Genomic DNA, 16,110 nt, shown 5'->3' on the forward strand with positions numbered 1-16,110 from the left:
TTCATTTCTTACAACTACTTAACTACATTTAATTCCCTTATATTATAACAAAACTTGCTTAGCTCAGTTGGTTGGCTGACCTTGGTTAAGGTCTAGTTCGGTCTAGGGTTTAGGGTTCAAAACCCAACCTTAACACTTTACTTTTTTTTTTTTTTTAAACTTCTTTTGTTTGGTAAAAATACCAAACGAACTCCAAAAATTGCATAAAATTACTCTAAAAATCTCTAGAATATTTTAAAGGTATTTCTAAATATTTTTGAATTATTTCTGAGACTCAAAATGAGGAAATTTGGGTCATTACAGAATGTCCCCAAGAGGAGCTCATAAGGATTGCCATGTTAAACCCTGCAGGTGGACCTAGTCCAACATGACAATAAAGTTGAGTGGTACTACTCTTGGAGCTACATATTAATTAAATGAGTTGTCAGTAACTCACTTAATTAGTGGACATTCGTAATCTTAAACACAGGGAGACTAACACACTCATGATAGGAAGGATCCCATAATGTAATTTGGGATTGGTGCGGTAGTGCGGTAATAACTCTCTAGTGGAATGAGTTATTATCGATGAACTTGAGTTGTGTGTTCGGGGCGAGCACGGGATACTCAAGCTCATCGGAAGGCCAAAACCAATTTCTCCTCTAGATCCCTGTTGTAGCCTCAATAAAGCCTCAAGTCCATCCAAAGAAAAGCCTATCTTTGTGTCCAAGAGGGGGTCGGTTCATTGCTTGGTGACCAAGCAATGGTCGGCCACATGTTCTCTAGAAGTGGCCGGCCCTTGCCTTGGGCAAGGGGGCCGGCCGCAATATTTAAATTAGGAAGGTTGTTTCTGAATTTTTAAATTTCCTAAGATATTTACAATTTGTAAAAAGAGAGATTTTAAAAATTTATAAAATTTTCCTAATTTAAATTAGGCCACAATGTTTTAAAAGAGAGTTGTAAAATTTATAAAACTTTCTTTTAAAAAGAAATATTATTAGAGATGTTTTAAATTTTAAAACTTTGTTTTAAATTTTAAAATTTGGTTTTAAATTTTAAAACTTTCCATTTAATATCCACATTAGAAAAAAAAATAGAGTTTGTAAAATTTTATTAGAAGTTTTCTTCTTTAAAATTTTATAAAAAAATTTTCTTTCTTTCCCTTTTAATAAGTGGTCGGTCACCTTGCTTGGTGCCGAAGCAAGGGGCCGGTCAAATAATTAAACATCAACAAATAGTTGTTTAATTAATAAATCAATCTAGGATTGATTAATTAAAAGGAAAGAAAAAGAAAAAAATTAAAAGGAAATAGGAATGAGTCTAAATTATAAAACTCTTTCCATAATTTTCCGTTGGGAAACTAATATAAAAAGGGGGGAAGGGGAGGCCTTCAAAAATATAACAATTGATATTGTGTTGTCGGAGATCATCAAGTGGTTGGCCCCTCTCCCTCTCTTCCCTTTGCTCTCTTTTGCTCCTTTATGGTGGTGGTGGCCGAATTCTAGAGAAGGAGGAGAAGCTTTCCGGGTGGTGTTCGTCTTGGAGGATCGTCTCCCACACGAGGTCTAAGAGGAGGCGAGGGATACGGCAGAAGATCTCAAGGTTTTTAGCATACAAGGAAGAGGTATAACTAGTATTTAATTTCCGCATCATACTAGTTAATTTGTCTTTATATAAATACCAAATACAAGAGGCATTTGATTCTTGTTTTTCGTGTGAGGTACGGAAAAATAAAATAATCTATAATGATTTATGGGAATTTTTAGACATTTTTCTGGATTTATTTAGAGGACTTATGACAGTGTTTAAAGGGATAATGGAAATCACCATTTGAGAGGCTTATTAGGGAGTTAATTAGGTGGAGTAATTAAACCCTACCTATATAAATAAGAAGCTACAGTAACTCGAGCCCTAAAAGCTGCCTCCTGCCTTTTTCCTTTGATATCGCCGAACTCACGCCCCTTCACCCGATTTCGTTGACCCAGCGCCGCGACGATCTCTGCACCCGAGCTCACGGCGACGTTTAGCCGTCGCTCACCAGAGCCTCTTTCCCCTTTGTCTACAACTCCTCCTCCCCTCTCCAGATTGTTGTTTCACACAAGGGATTCTCGGTTGGGTGAGGAGGTTTGGGCTTCGGTGTCGCTGGAGATTGAATCGACGAGTCCCGGGTCATTTTTGATTGAGGAGGTGAAAGCTAGACGGAGGTCACCAAGGTTCGTCGGATGCTTTTCGTCGTTGAGGATAGACGGTCACCGAGGTATGTGGAATGTTGATTGTCTTGATAAGGTCTCTGTGATCTTGGATCTGTGATTTGAAGCCATGAATGTGAGGTGGGACTGATTGAGGATCGTTTGTGGCAGTGACTCGCTGGGGAGGGGCTTGGCCACAACCTCCAGTAGCTGTTCATCATCCGGGACTCATAGGTAAGATATTTACAGTATTAAGACAGTAGATTTGTGGATCTGAGGTTGTATTCCATCTGAATTGTGCATTGATAGTGTGATTGCAATAGATTGAAGGCTCTGTAGGAGCTCTGTTCGTGAATCTTGGCAGTGGGTATCACTGGAAGGTTTGAGCCGAAGACCTCACCTTCCGGCAATGAGTGATCAGTGGGGTGTAAGGTAAGGTTTAGGTTTTCCGATACCTAGTTTAATTGAAAAGTTATTTTGTACATTGTTGTATTGGGGACAAATGCATGATTTGCGGGAATCCTAATTTTATGATCTGAAGGCATACGGTTAGGGCTGTGGATTGGGAATTAGTAGATCAGAATGGTTTCGTTGGGGTAATGAATGAAACTTGGATTAAATTCACCTGTCATGTTCACTAGTATGGTTATTCAGTTTCATATGTAGTTAGTTAAATTTTGTACGTTGACACAGGACTTTGATCGAGGCGGGTATTGTGACGAGGTTGACGTCGGATTTAGCCTACATTTGAGGCGGGTACTTTTTACTTGTTTCTTTAGTTATTGTTCTTGGCGCATGAGTATCCCAGATAAAGTAGTGTTTATCTTGACTCCACTCATTTTATTTCTGTGCTTGATACTTTATCCACTCAATCTTCGAGATGCTCACTTTCGTATCTATACAGTCTCCCGTTGTTATTCTTGATAACTAGCAGATACTATATGCCATGTTTACCTGTTTGACTACTGTTTATTTATTCTTAGTATTGAGCATGCGGATTCATGAAGCATACCTGATTTTCTGTTATATATATATGATGACTGTTGCATTATTCGCATCAGGTCATTGCATGCATAGCCAACGACTTTGGCTCCCTTGTGGTTGAGACGGTCGTTGGCCTGGGCCGCGCACTCGGCCACTCATGGGTAGTGGTAGCTTGGAGCGTGTCGCATGTCCTGTCATGCCCCCACTCGCACACTCATGGGTAGTGTCTGCTGGAGTCGCGGGCAGCAGGGACCCCGTCGCAGACGTAGCTATTCAGCTACTATGCAACTGTTCCCTCGGCCACTCGAGAGTAGTGGTAGCTAGAGTGGTGTACTGTCTGTCATTGTCCCGGCCTCTCGTCCATACTAGGGTCATGGACTTGAGGGGTGGGCGGGAGTGACCATCCGTGCATACGCTACTTTTTGATATACGTGCTTATGCTGTTTATGCTTACTTATGCAGTTCTGTTATCACATATCTGTTATATATACTTGGACACTGATTACTATTACAGTATACTTTATATGTGATTCTGGTAGTTATGAGCAGTACTGTAGCAGTTTATGCTATCTCAGACCTTTCACTGTTAACCTAGGATATGGTTTCAGGTATGGATATATACTTTGCTTACCCAGTAGTATCTGCTATTCATCCTTCCGAGACTGTATCCTATTGTATTCCTGTTCTTTATGATACTCATGCACTGTCTATTCTATTACCCGCTGAGTCTTTATACTCACCACCCACATTGGTAATTTCACCAGGTAGCTGATAGCGATGCTAGTACACTTGGAGGAGGATCCCAACTGCCGGTCCCACGTCGCTTCCGAGGACGGTTTTATGATTTTGGTTTTCATTTTATTATGAGTTAAACCTTTGAATTTAGCATTGTAATAATTGGGCTGTGGACTTGTTATTTTGTATTTGGTTGTTTTGTCGAGGAGTCAAGCCGGGCCGGCTCGCGGTGAGTTTTCGTTACCTTATACTTGTTATTTTTGTTTTCCCCTGTGTTTGATTTTCCAACCGTGTGGGCTGCATATTATCTGCGTGGTTGTGATTTAATTTGCATATGTATTATCTGTTGGTGATGTATACCGGTTTCATTTGTCACTGCTACAGGGGAGGTGTTGTCCGATTTTCGTCGGACAACCTTACTCTCGGGGCGTGACAATTTATTGGTATCAGAGCCATAGGTTTACGATGCTAGATTCGTACGTTTTGGATTTTCCGTGATTTTATTCCTCGAAGTGACTTTTTTAGGATTTGGGACCAGGCGGCGGCGTGTTGGGTTCTTCGAGCCGCGAAAACCGCTTTTTCGCGTCGCGGAAACCCCGAAGGACCCAAAGCCGTAGATCCGTGCAATGATTCGTATAAAAAAATTTGAAAAACTATTTCTTGTACGAGTTCAAAAACTGATCTACTACTTAGATCTATGAGGAAAAAGTGTTTACCCTTGATGCGATGCCCTTCGCGTTCCCGCTCGTCCAAATGATGCCGGATCTCAAGACTGTCAAGTGCCGGTCCTCTAGAAGTATCCACACGGACACACTAGATGGAGATGACCAAAAAACCAAGGTGTGCTAGCACCTATGTGGTTCGGCCAAGGGAGGAGAGGGAGAGGGAGAGCTTGAGAGGGAGAAGGAGGAAGATGCACACAAGTGAATGAAAAATCAATTTTTTCACCCAAAAACCAAGTGGCCGGCCACATTTCAAAATTCACATTAATTGCATTAATTGCAATTAATATGAAACCATAAAATCACATTAATTGCATTAATTGCAATTAATATGAAACCATTAAGAGAGTGACTTTGTTACTTCCATGAGGTGGCACCCATGATGATGTGGAACATCATTATTGGTCCACCTAATGCCAACTCACCAATGAGGTGGCAAAAAGGTCAAGTCAAAATTGACCTTTGGTCTTCCTTCTCAAGTCAAGTCAAACTTGACTCAATCTCTACCATGGTGGATCTAATCCAACCATTTGATTCGAGCCAACTTAATATAATGAATCTAATTCATTAAATTAAATTGATTCAATGAGTCAAAATCTAAATTAGACTCATTTAACACATGAATCAACTTGAGTCGAACTCAAGTTAGCCCAATTAGGATTACTCTTAATCCAATTTGATTCATCAAATAAATCTAATCCTCTTGGTTCATCATATGAAACTAATCTCCACCTAATTGTCCTAAGTGTGTGACCCTATAGGTTCTTGTAACGTTGGCAATGCCCTAAACTCATTTAGGAGCATAAGTAATGAGCGGTATCTAGCAACACATCATTACTACCCAAGTTACAAGAATGTCAAGATCCGACATCACCTTGTGACTACCAATTGTGACTACTCACAAAATAATGACAAGTGTCCTTCTATCCTAGACATCTAGATTGATCAATATGAGGCATAGACCGTGTCATCCTCTAATCAATCTAAATCTTGAACTCCAAGTAGACTCACTCGATCAAATGAGCTCAACATCTAATGTTGACTCATTTGGGCATGGCCATGCACTTAGTGGTCTCACTCTATCAAGAATACCGATGTCGCTCCCGTCATATGGGAGGGATAGATCCCATCTACATCACTCACATCCCTCTACATAATTCGTTATATACCCAGTAATCGCCTTTATAGTCCACCCAGTTACGGGTGACGTTTGACGAAACCAAAGCACATAACTCCTTATGTAGGGATCCATGGTGACTTCAGGTCTAAGGACTAATAGTCATACTAATAGCCACATGAGAAAGTATATGACACTCATATAACGATCCATGATACTTTCTCATGGTCATTCAATATACATTCTCTAATGCATACCCATGTGTCGACGATATCTCTATATCCATGACTTGTGAGATCAAGTCATCGAGCTGACCTACATGCTAGTCTTATTGTATTAACATTGTCCCTGAATGCTAATACTCGACTAGGAATGATTTAGAGTAGTGTTCCCTATATCATCTCACTATCGATTCAACTAATCGATTGATATAGGTATGAACCTTCTACTCAAGGACGCTATTATACTTAGTCTATTTGGCACTAATATAAATAAGTATAATAACCAAACAAATGCCTTTATTAATAAACAAGAATATGATATACATGAGTCCATACAATCAACAAATGATTGGCTCTAGGGCTCTAACTAACAATCTCCCACTAGCACTAGTGCCAATCAGTATAGGCTCTAAGGCCTAAAGACCTAGTGTGACCATCATGCTTCCTCTGTGCCAAAGCCTTGGTCAAGGGATCTGCAATGTTAGCCTCTGTAGGTACTCTGCAAATCTTCACATCTCCTCTATCGATAATCTCTCGAATGAGATGGAAGCGCCGTAGTATGTGCTTGGTCCGCTGATGTGAGCGAGGTTCCTTCGCCTGCGCTATAGCTCCATTGTTGTCACAATAGAGCTCAACTGGGTCAGCGATGCTAGGAACCACCCCAAGTTCAGTGATGAACTTGCGGATCCAAACTGCCTCCTTTGCTGCCTCTGATGCAGCAATATACTCGGCTTCTGTTGTAGAATCAGCTACTGTATCCTGCTTCGAACTCTTCCAGCTGACAGCACCACCATTAATGCAAAATACGAACCCTGACTGCGATCGGTAATCATCCTGATCGGTCTGAAAGCTGGCATCACTGTAACCCTTTACAGTTAGCTCATCATTACCTCCATATATCAAGAAATATTCTTTAGTCCTTCGTAAGTACTTAAGAATATTCTTGACCGCTATCTAGTGACTTTCACCTGGATCTGGTATCGCTCGTCATGCTCAAAGCATACGAGACATCGGTCGAGTAGCATGGCGTGCATGATCGATCCTATGGCCGAGGCATAAGGATCTGATCCATGGGGTCTCTCTCTCTAGAAGAGGGACCTTGAGTCTTCGAAGACTCACGCCATGTGACATCGGAAATCCCTTCTTGGAGTTCTGGCAAACCGAAGGAGTACCTTATCAATATATGTACTCGACTTAGGCCAAGCAATCTCTTAGATCTATCTCTATAGATCTGTCCCTAGAATGCGGATGCCTCACCTAAGTCCTTCATTGAGAAGCAACTCCTAGCCAGGTCTTGACAGATGAAACATAGGGATGTCCTTCCCATGAGTAGTATGTCATCCACATATAATATGAGGAAGACAACTATGTCCCTACAACCTTCTTGTAGACACAAGGCTCATCTTCGTTCTTGATGAAACCAAACTGTTTGATCGCATCATCAAATCGAAGATTCCACTCAGAAGCTTGCTTTAGTCCATAAATGGACCTATCCAGCATACTCTGCTAGTATCTTGTGGATCTACAAAACCCTCGGGTTGTGTCATGTACACATCCTCGAGTAGGTTCCATTCAGAAACGCGGTTTTGACATCCATCCGCCATATCTCATAGTCATGGTAGGTTGCAATAGCAAGCATGATCCGAATGGACTTAAACATCGCCTTTGGAGAAAAGGTTTCATCATAGTCAATACCATGAATCTGCTTGAAACCTTTAGCTACCAAGCGACCCTTATAGATAAGTCCATCCATGTCAGTCTTTCTCTTAAAGACCCACTTGCACCCAATGGGTTTTACCCCTTCAGGTGGATCAACCAAAGTCCATACTTGGTTGGTGTACATGGATTCTATTTCGGATCTCATGGCTTCTAGCCATTTCTCAAATGGTCTCATCGCTTCTTGATAGGTGGTAGGCTCGTCCTCATGAGCAATGTCATCATGGTACAAGAGAAAGAGTGGTGACCACTCTACGGTCGCCCCTATAGGGGTATTTTACTTGAATGCGGTTGTTGTTCCTCAACTCTTTGTGGAACAACATCATCCACAACACTTTGTGGTTCCAGTTCAACTTCCATCGAGGCATCAGTGCTATTGTTCGCATCTTGAACTTCTTCAAGATCGAACGCGCTCCCACTAGTCTTTCTAGAAACAAAGTCCCTTTCTAGAAAGACCCCAGTCTTTGCCACAACTACCTTGTGCTGACTGGGAATGTAGAAGTAATATCCCTTAGTTTCCTTGGGATATCCGATGAAATAGCACTTGTCAGATTTGGGTCCTAATTTGTCTGAGACTTGACGTCATACGTAAGCCTCACAACCCCAAATCCTCATGAAAGACACCTGGGCATCTCTCCCAGTCCATATCCTATATGGTGTCTTTATCACAGCCTTGGATGGAACTCGGTTGAGAATGAAAGCTGCCGTATCTAGAGCATAAGCCCAGAGGTATGTCGGAAGATCTGTGTGACTCATCATAGACCGTATCATATTTAATAAGGTACGATTCCTCCTTTCGGACACACCATTCCACTGTGGTGTTCCAGGAGGAGTGAGTTGGGATAGAATCCCACACTCAGCTAAATAGTCACGAAATTCATGGCTTAAGTATTCTCCACCTCGATCGGATCGAAGTATTTTAATACTCTTGCCAAGCTGGTTCTGTACTTCATTCTTGAATTCTTTGAACTTTTCAAAGGATTCAGATTTATGTGTCATCAGGTACACATAACCGTATCTACTGAAGTCATCAGTAAATGTGATGAAGTATCTATAACCGCCTCTAGCAGCGACATTGAAAGGGCCACATACATCACTATGTATGAGTCCTAACAAATCAGTCGCTCTCTCGTCGTGCCCACTAAAGGGAGTCTTGGTCATCTTGCCTCGTAGGCATGACTCGCATATCTCATATGATTCAAAATCAAATGAGTCCAGCAAACCATCCTTATGGAGCTGGGATAAGCGCTTGTCATTTATATGACCTAAGCGACAGTGCCAGAGGTAAGTTTGGTTCAAGTCATTCGACTTGATCCTCTTGGTATTTATGTTATAGACAGGGCTCTCTAGGTCTAGAATGTAGAGTCCGTTTATCAGAGGTGCACTACAATAGAACATATCGTTTAAAAAGACGGAACAACATTTGTTCTTTATTATAAACGAGTATCCTCTCTTGTCCAAACAAGAAACTGATATTATGTTCTTTGTCAAGGCAGGCACATAACAACAATCGTCTAATTCTAGTACTAGCCCAGAGGGCAGAGATAGATGATAAGTTCCTACAGCAATAGCAGCAACTCGTGCTCCATTGCCTACTCGTAGGTCTATCTCACCCTTCGTCAATGCTCTGCTATTCCTCAGCGCTTGTACATTAGTACAAATATGCGAAGCACATCCGGTATCTAATACCCACGATGAAGAAATAGAGAGATTGACTTCTATAACATTTATACCTGAAGTAGAAATCTTATTTCTCTTCTTCTTAAGATCTTCCAGGTATTCTTTGGAGTTCCTCTTCCAGTGCTTGCTTGTCCTTGATATAGGTGACAAAGATGTTCAACCATATCGTAAGCGCTCATAAACTCATGTTGCTTCTGAAGCTCAAAGTTCATGGTTGCGAGCATAAGACAAGACACATCTAATGCGTCATCTTGATGCTTCTTGTAAGCATCTCGATCCTCTCGCGTGGCGCCTCCGGAAGGGGCTGCTCCAGAACGTACAGTTTACGTTCTTGGGTGAGAACTATTCTCGATTCCTGCGGTCCAGGAAATTTGCTCCGTTGAGCTTGTCCTTCTTAAGGACAGATCGCAGGGAGAAAATGTTTGTATTCGACGTCATGGCAATTCTACAACAGAAATAAATGCAGAAATAAGTATCATATTCTTTAAAATCATTTAATTAGGCCTTTAATTAAATGATACTCCCACTGAATTCTATAATTCTTGTGGGACAAGATCCACATCATACTAACCCTTGAGTTAGCTTTGGCTAATACGCCCAAGGCTTAGTATGATTGGTAGGTAACGATTACCAATTACATCTCTATGCAACTCTTGTTTATAGAATCAATATCCGTATTTATATTAAAACTCGAGTTAGCTTTGGCTAATACGCCCGAGAGTTAATATAGATGTGATTTTGACCTATCTTTTCCAACCGTTGGAATAATGCCTATAGTTGACTCGATCCAACCGAGTAACTATGAAGACTCAATCTAATTGAGTTCGTATTCACCCATGCGTTGATAGGCGGGACCAAAATTGTCCCTCCGTACCCTACCAAGATAATATGTATTGCTCTGCTTTGGCAGATTCAACAATACATGTGATCGAGGTAGTGATAGGTATCACAGCACGGTTAGGAATTTAGAGTTGGTTCGATCTAGATCTAATCTAATCGAGAAGGATGCATCTTGTGCACGACTTAGATCTAATCTAATCGCAAGGGTGCATCATGTGCACGACTTAGATCTAATCTAATCGTTAAGGCACTAATTAATTAATTAATTATTAAACATGCATCAAATACATAATAATTAATTAATTAATCTATTTGTGATTTAGTCATGGCCCTACTACGATCTTCTCAAGCCAATGAGAAGATCGATTGGTCAACCTAGGGTCAACAGCTTCTCCAAGCGCCTCCCTTTGACCACCTTGTGTTGCTCGTGCCCGCCTCGGAACTCCGTCTCGTGTGGACCCTCCACCGCTTCAATTTGTACATTACAATTTGAAACTCGAGTTACATTCGAGTCTAAATCTAATTTACAACAAGAATAAAAGATGAGGCACGACGCGCAGGTCGCGAATAATAAAATAAATACAACACGCGAAAACACATCACGACACGCAGGCCGTATTATGAATTACAACACAACCAATCATATTGGGCTTTGGGCCATGACTATCACAAATTAATATATATAATTCAAAATTATATATTTTCATAATTTTCTATAATTTTAAAATTAATTTTACAATTTTTACAAGTAAAATTTCCCGGCGGTCCCGTTTAGCGGTTTCGGGCGCAATCGCGGAACGGATCCCCTTGCGGGGCCCAGGGGCAGCGCCCCTACCCACGATCTAACCATCGCGAGGGTTCCTTTGCGATCCATCAGCACCTAAACCCGCTGTCCCAAAACAATTTGGCCCGAGACATTACCGTTTCGGAAAAATCTTCCCGACGGGTTCGTTTTTAGCGATTTCGGGTGCGATCGCGGAGCAAATCCCCTTGCGGGGTTAGGGGCAGCGCCCCTACCCATGATCTAACCATCGTGAGTTGCTCCGTTGCGATCTAAAGGCACCCGAGTCCGCTGTCCCAAAAGATTTTGGGTCGAAACGAAGCCGTTTGGGAAAATTCTTCCCGATAACCGAAGCCTACAAGTGCCGAGACACTTGTGCTTCGCCTATAAGGAAAAATTACCCATAAAATCATAAAAATTGAATTTTTACAGAAAATCACAGAAGCTTTTTGTTTTCCAAAAACCAAAAACTAACTCGTACAAGTCTTTGCACGTGGCTCTGATACCACTGTTGTATTCTTCGAGCCGCGAAAACCGCTTTGGACCCAAAGCCGTAGATCCGTGCAAAGATTCGTATAAAAAAATTCGAAAAACTATTTCTTGTACGAGTTCAAAAACTGATCTACTACTTAGATCTATGAGGAAAAAGTGTTTACCCTTGATGCGATGCCCTTCGCGTTCCCGCTCGTCCAAATGATGCCGGATCTCAAGACCGTCAAGCGCCGGTCCTCTAGAAGTATCCACACGGACACACTAGATGGAGATGACCAAAAAACCAAGGTGTGCTAGCACCTATGTGGTTCGGCCAAGGGAGGAGAGGGAGAGGGAGAGCTTGAGAGGGAGAAGAGGAAGATGCACACAAGTGAATGAAAAATCAATTTTTTCACCCAAAAACTAAGTGGCCGGCCACATTTCAAAATTCACATTAATTGCATTAATTGCAATTAATATGAAACCATAAAATCACATTAATTGCATTAATTGCAATTAATATGAAACCATTAAGAGAGTGGCTTTGTTACTTCCATGAGGTGGCACCCATGATGATGTGGAACATCATTATTGGTCAACCTAATGCCAACTCACCAATGAGGTGGCAAAAAGGTCAAGTCAAAATTGACCTTTGGTCTTCCTTCTCAAGTCAAGTCAAACTTGACTCAATCTCTACCATGGTGGATCTAATCCAACCATTTGATTCGAGCCAACTTAATATAATGAATCTAATTCATTAAATTAAATTGATTCAATGAGTCAAAATCTAAATTAGACTCATTTAACACATGAATCAACTTGAGTCGAACTCAAGTTAGCCCAATTAGGATTACTCTTAATCCAATTTGATTCATCAAATGAATCTAATCCTCTTGGTTCATCATATGAACCTAATCTCCACCTAATTGTCCTAAGTGTGTGACCCTATAGGTTCTTGTAACGTTGGCAATGCCCTAAACCCATTTAGGAGCATAAGTAATGAGCGGTATCTAGCAACACATCATTACTACCCAAGTTACAAGAATGTCCAGATCCGACATCACCTTGTGATTACCAATTGTGACTACTCACAAAATAATGACAAGTGTCCTTCTATCCTAGACATCTAGATTGATCAATATGAGTCATAGACCGTGTCATCCTCTAATCAATCTAAATCTTGAACTCCAAGTAGACTCACTCGATCAAATGAGCTCAACATCTAATGTTGACTCATTTGGGCATGGCCATGCACTTAGTGGTCTCACTCTATCAAGAATACCGATGTCGCTCCCGTCATATGGGAGGGATAGATCCCATCTACATCACTCACATCCCTCTACATAATTCGTTATATACCCAGTAATCGCCTTTATAGTCCACCCAGTTACGGGTGACGTTTGACGAAACCAAAGCACATAACTCCTTATGTAGGGATCCATGGTGACTTCAGGTCTAAGGACTAATAGTCATACTAATAGCCACATGAGAAAGTATATGACACTCATATAACGATCCATGATACTTTCTCATGGCGGGTCATTCAATATACATTCTCTAATGCATACCCATGTGTCGACTTGATATCTCTATATCCATGACTTGTGAGATCAAGTCATCGAGCTGACCTACATGCTAGTCTTATTGTATTAACATTGTCCCCGAATGCTAATACTCGACTAGGAATGATTTAGAGTAGTGTTCCTATATCATCTCACTATCGATTCAACTAATCGATTGATATAGGTATGAACCTTCTACTCAAGGACGCTATTATACTTAGTCTATTTGGCACTAATATAAATAAGTATAATAACCAAACAAATGCCTTTATTAACAAACAAGAATATGATATACATGAGTCCATACAATCATCAAATGATTGGCTCTAGGGCTCTAACTAACAATCTCCCACTAGCACTAGTGCCAATCAGTATAGGCTCTAAGGCCTAAAGACCTAGTGTGACCATCATGCTTCCTCTGTGCCAAAGCCTTGGTCAAGGGATCTGCAATGTTAGCCTCTGTAGGTACTCTGCAAATCTTCACATCTCCTCTATCGATAATCTCTCGAATGAGATGGAAGCGCCGTAGTATGTGCTTGGTCCGCTGATGTGAGCGAGGTTCCTTCGCCTGCGCTATAGCTCCATTGTTGTCACAATAGAGCTCAACTGGGTCAGCGATGCTAGGAACCACCCCAAGTTCAGTGATGAACTTACGGATCCAAACTGCCTCCTTTGCTGCCTCTGATGCAGCAATATACTCATCATGATCAGAAGAACTTTGGTGGGACCAGGTGTTTTCAGTGTGGGTCCAAGAGTCACACCAGGAACAGCTGCCCGTTGGATCATGCTATATGTTTCTACTGTAAACTTCCAGGGCATGAGAGTCGGGATTATACTCTGAAAGCACAGTTGGAGGCTCCTAAAGTTACACCTAAGGGGGAATCATCCTCTCAGTCACGTTCACAGGGGAGATCACAGAAGACTCAGAGTGCCCCACGTCAGCAACGACCACAGCCTTCTCAGGGACAAATATATCATGTGCAGGGTCAGGAACCAGCGACTACATAGTATTCTATCCCAGTGTCTTCTCATCAGGCATTTCCAGCACAGCAGGATTTTCATCCACATCAGCCTTACTCAGCATAGCGGCAGCAGCCTTAGTCTCAGTATCAACAGTCGGTTCCCGCACCTACGATGCCAGCGCAGACCACTTCAGGGATACCACAGCCGAGCTCAGAGGTGGGTCGTGTTTATGCTGTTACACGGGAGGAGGCACAACGAGCTGAGGGATCGGTTTTCCGAGGTACTATTTCAGTTTATACATTTACTGCAGATTTATTGATTGATACTGGTAGTTCCCATTCATTCATATCTCGAGTATTTCTGGGTAAAATCGGGAGATTGCCTAGTCGTCGGACACACGGGCTAGCAGTATCTCTACCATCTGGCAAGGTACTAAGTATTAGTCTGGAAGTCAAAGGATGCCCTTTAGACTTCAATGGTCAGACTATTATGGTGGATCTGTAGGTATTAGAGATGGTAGAATTTGATATTATATTAGGCATGGATTGGTTGGCCATGAACCATGCCACAGTCGATTGCGGAGCTAGAGTAGTCACTTTCCGACCTCCCGGTCTACCATCTTGGGTATTCTTTGGAACCAGAAGTGATGAGATAGCAGTCATATCAGCAATGCAAGCGAGGAGATTACTGTCACAGGGTTGTCAGGGATATTTGCTGTCCATGGTTAAAGCTGATACGGATGCATTACCACGGCTCTCGGACGTTCCCATTGTTCAAGAATTTTCAGATGTATTCCTTGACGAACTCCCCGGGTTGCCTCCTAAAAGGCAAGTCAAGTTTACGATTGAGTTGGTTCCCGGAACCGCACCGGTATCCAAGACTCCCTATCGCATGGCACCAAAGGAGTTAGAGGAGCTGAAGTTTCAGTTGCAGGAGCTGTTGGACAGAGGATTTATCCATCCCAGTGTTTTTCCGTGGGGAGCACCAGTACTCTTCGTTAAGAAGAAAGACGGATCACTGAGATTATGTATTGATTACCGACAGCTGAATGCGGTGACTGTCAAGAACAAATATCCATTGCCACGTATAGAGGATTTATTTGATCAGCTGAAGAACACCTGTGTATATTCAAAGATTGATTTGCGCTCAAGCTATCATCAACTCAGGGTTGGAGATGCAGATATTCCGAAGACAGCATTTCGCACTCGTTATGGTCATTACGAGTTCTTGGTAATGCCATTTGGGCTTACCAATGCCCCAGCAGTGTTCATGGATCTGATGAACAGAGTATTCCTTGAGTACTTAGATCAGTTCGTCATTGTGTTCATCGACGATATTCTGATATATTCCCGATCTGAGGAGGAACACAGGCGACATCTTCGCATAGTTTTGGAGACGCTTCGGCGAGAACACCTCTATGCGAAGTTTAGTAAATGTGCCTTTTGGCTACCTTCAGTGGGTTTTCTTGGACATGTTGTCTCCAGCAGAGGTATATCTGTAGATCCACAGAAGATTGAGGCCATCACTAGTTCGGAGCAGCCGAAGACAGTACAGGAGATTCGTAGCTTCTTGGGATTAGCTAGGTATTATCGGAGATTTGTTGAGGGCTTTTCCAGCATAGCTTTGCCATTGACACGATTGACCCGGAAGAGAGAGAAGTTTGGCTGGACAGAATCTTGTGAGCAGAGCTTCCAGGAGCTCAAGCGGAGGCTTGTTACTGCACCAGTGTTAGTACTTCCCTCTGGCATGGATGGATTTGTACTTTTCATGGATGCATCTTATCAGGGATTGGGTGCCGTACTTATGCAGCGCGATCGTGTGGTGTCATATGCCTCACGTCAGCTGAAGGATCATGAGAGGAACTATCCAGTTCATGATTTGGAGTTGGCAGCTATCATCTTCGCACTGAAGATTTGGCGACATCATTTATATGGGATCACCTTTGAGATTTATACAGATCATAAAAGTCTCAAGTATTTGTTTACCCAGAAGGAACTGAACCTGCGTCAGAGAAGATGGATGGAATTCTTGAAAGACTATGATTGCACGATTAACTATCACCCGGGGAAAGCCAACGTAGTGGCCGATGCGTTGAGCAGGAAATCTCGTGGAGTTTTGGCTTGTCACCGAGTGATGGTTACAGAGTTGAT

Source organism: Zingiber officinale, chromosome 2A, assembly GCF_018446385.1.
Source record: "Zingiber officinale cultivar Zhangliang chromosome 2A, Zo_v1.1, whole genome shotgun sequence".
Classification (NCBI taxonomy): domain Eukaryota; kingdom Viridiplantae; phylum Streptophyta; class Magnoliopsida; order Zingiberales; family Zingiberaceae; genus Zingiber; species Zingiber officinale.